The sequence below is a fragment of the Desmodus rotundus genome, chromosome 4, assembly GCF_022682495.2.
Source record: "Desmodus rotundus isolate HL8 chromosome 4, HLdesRot8A.1, whole genome shotgun sequence".
NCBI lineage: Eukaryota > Metazoa > Chordata > Mammalia > Chiroptera > Phyllostomidae > Desmodus > Desmodus rotundus.
In genome coordinates, this window is record NC_071390.1 from 114319101 (window position 1) to 114322478 (window position 3378).

A 3378-nucleotide genomic window follows, 5' to 3' on the forward strand; every position below is an offset into this window, starting at 1 on the left:
GCCCTAGGCATCAGCCCCTTGGCCCCAGCTCTTTGTGGTGGCCTTGCCCCTGAGGGGGTGGGCAGGGGAAACTGAGGAGGGGGCCTGTCCTTGGAAACCTGTGAAACTAAGGAGGAAATAGCCTTGCATACTGGGCCTGTGGTGGGAACGGCAGCCTCGGTGATCTCTGGATCATCTTTGGGTCATTCTTCCCTTTCTTGAAAGATAAAATATGTTCATAGTTTAATAGCTCTATTGTCCTATTGTCCAAATTGGCAGTGTCTCTGCTGGTATAACCCCATCTCTGTTCCTGGGTTCTGCTGAGATGGCTGATTAAATCCATCGTTCACATTCATAATCACTTTATCAAGTGACTTTCCACCCATATCTTTGGTGTTCTCTTCATAGTGCGTACATGCTCACTCTTGTTCTCTCTCTCTCTTTCTGTCCCTGAATAGGCTGATTTTCCCGATCTTGAACTTCTGAGTCCTTATTTCTTAAATTCCTTCAATTTATCTCTCTTCTCTCACATTTTCTGATAAGGGATAGGGAAAGACTAAGCCACTGCTTGAACACTTTGCTTAAGAATCTCCTCACCTATTTTGGTTATATACCTCAGTAAAGCTGTCATTAAAAAGGAAATTGCCTAAGTAAATATCCAATTTCTTTCTCCTTCCTTCCTTCCTTCCTTCCTTCCTTCCTTCCTTCCTTCCTCCCTTCCTCCCTTCCTCCCTTCCTCCCTTCCTCCCTTCCTCCCTTCCTCCCTTCCTCCCTTTCTCTCTTTCTCTCTTTCTTTCTCTTCCTCTCTCTCTCTCACTCTCTCTCTTTTGTTAGGGGACAGCACGAACACAGCCCCCCACAACCACAAATTATGCAGTCCAGTTTCCCACATTTGGGGAAATCGTAGGGGCCAGCGCATCCAGAGTGCAAGTGATAAGCCTCGCCCTGGGAAAACCACCTTCACGATCATGGTATCTCCCCTGCCAGGTAAGTATAAAATATCCAATTTCTTTACTCTCAAGTTCTACCTTCCACAAAACACTAGAACATAATTCAGTCAAATTTTTGCCACCTTATCACAAGACTCACCTTTCCTCCAGCTTTTAATGCCCTGTTCTTAACTTCCATCTGAGACATCACCAGAATCACCTTTAATGTTCATTTTTCTATCAATAGTCTCTTCAAAGCAATCCAGTCTCTACCAGTTACCCAGTTCCAAAGCTACTTTCACATTTTTAGGTTTATGTGACAGCAGCACCCCACTTTTCAGTACCAAATTCTGTATTGGTCAGCTTGGGTTATCATGACAAAGTATCACAGACTGGGTGCTTAACAGCAGAAATTCATTTTCTCATAGCTCTGGACATTACAAGTCCAAGATCAAGGTGCACAAAGGCCTCATCTCCAAATACCATCACATGGGGGATTAGAGCTTCAACGTGTGAGTTACAGGGGGCAAAATTCAGTCCATCGCAGCTATTATTTTCATGAAGTTCTACAACTAGAGAATTTCAGAGCTAAGAACTGCCCCTAGGGCCCCTAGGAGCTTTCTTATTCTATTACTCTAATCTTCCTCCCTTTTTACTAAAGCTATTGGGATGTTACTAGGGCTAATGGGAAGATGTATGATCTTTCCTTCCAGAAGTGGGACTTTCCTACTATCCCTGCATGGTGTCTGTCTCATCTCAATTCCAGAGGGGAGGCAGACTATAGTAGTAGAAGGGGCAAAACTTTCAGATCAGACACACCCTGGAACAACATCTATGAAATACAGATACTGACAGCTGCCCCTAGCAGTGCATCAAGGGCCCAGGAGGTCATGTAGGTAAAGAACCTCCCATGTGCCTGCTTTTTTAAAAAAATATTTTTTATTTATTGATGAGAGAGAGAGAAAGAAAGAGAGAGGGAGGGAGATCACTTTGTTGTTCTACTCATTTATGCATTCACTGGTTGTTTCTTACATGTGCCCTGACTGGGGATCAAACCCACAACCTCTGGGGATCAGGATAACATTCTTACCAACTGAGCTAGCCAGCCAGGGCTTTCCTGCCTGCTTTTCAGTAGGCACTCAGCTCGTGGTTTGAATGTATTCAGTGATACATTTAAAAAATCGCTCAGCACAATCAGCAGCACTTATTCCAGAGATGTAAGGATGGCACAACACCTGCAAATTTATCAACGTGATACACCACATTCACAAAATGAAGGATAAAAATCATATGATCATCTCAAGATATGGAAAAAGCATTTGACAAAATTTAACATTTGTTCACAATAAAAACTTCCAACAGTGTGCGTATAGAGGGAATGTACCTCAACATAACAAAGGCCATTTTTGACAAGTCCAGAACTAACATTACTCTCAATGATGAAAAGCTGAAAGTTTTCCCTCTGAGATCAGAAATGAGACAAGGCTGTCTGTGCTCATCACCTGTATTCACCATGGTACTGGAAGTCCTAGGCATTAAGCAGGAAAATATAAAAGGCATCCAAACAGAAAATGATGAAGTAAAATAGTCTGTTTGGAGATGACATAATCTTATACATAGCAAACCCTAAAGGCTCCACAAAAACTGTTAGAACTCTTAATGATTTCAATAAATTTGTGCAAGATACAAAATCAATATTAAATATCAGTTGTATTTCTATACATGAACACAGACTATCTGAAAAAATTTTAAAAATCCCATTCATAATAGCATCAACAATTGTAAAATATTTAGGAATAAATTTAACTGAGGAGATGAAAGACCTGTACACTGAACATTGTAAGACATTGAAATCGTAAGAAGTTGAAAAAACCCCAATGAAATGGAAAGGTATCTCATGCTTATGTACTGGAAGAATCAGTATTGATAAAATAGCCATACTACCCGAAGCGATCTATGGTTTCAGTATAATCCCTATCAAAATTTCAGTGGCATTCTTCTTGGTAATAAAAATAATCATAAAATTTGTATGCAACTACAAAAAATCCTGAATCACAAAAGCAATCTTAAGAAAGAACATGATTTCTTAGCACCAACTTTATAGACCAGAAGGTACTTAAAGTGCTAAAATAAAAGAACTGACAACCTAGAATAATTTACCAAGCAAGGGTATCATTCAGAATTAAAGGAGACAGTTTCCTAGACAAGGGAACACTAAAGGACTTTATCATCATTAAACCAGTTTTACACAAAATGTTAAAGGGTCTTTAAGCAAAAAAGTTAAGAACATAACGAGAAATAAGAAAAGAGAAAGGAAAAAAATCTCACAGGTAAAGCCAAATATTTAATAAATTCAGTGAATCACACATTTAAAAAAATTACTGCAAGATCAAAAGAAAAATTATCAATCTCAACTCAAACTACAAGAAGTTAGGAGATACACAACACAAAAATATCTAAAACATGACAT

The 3378-nt window shown here is 39.5% G+C and overlaps 1 non-coding gene across 1 annotated transcript; it reads right to left on the minus strand.

Annotated features, from left to right (window-relative positions):
* Window positions 1-810: 810 nt before the first annotated feature.
* On the minus strand, window positions 811-974 carry LOC112296432 (U1 spliceosomal RNA). The gene has a single exon (XR_002973889.2). It is a non-coding gene; the product is annotated as a U1 spliceosomal RNA (small nuclear RNA).
* Between the last annotated feature and the right edge of the window lie 2404 nt (window positions 975-3378).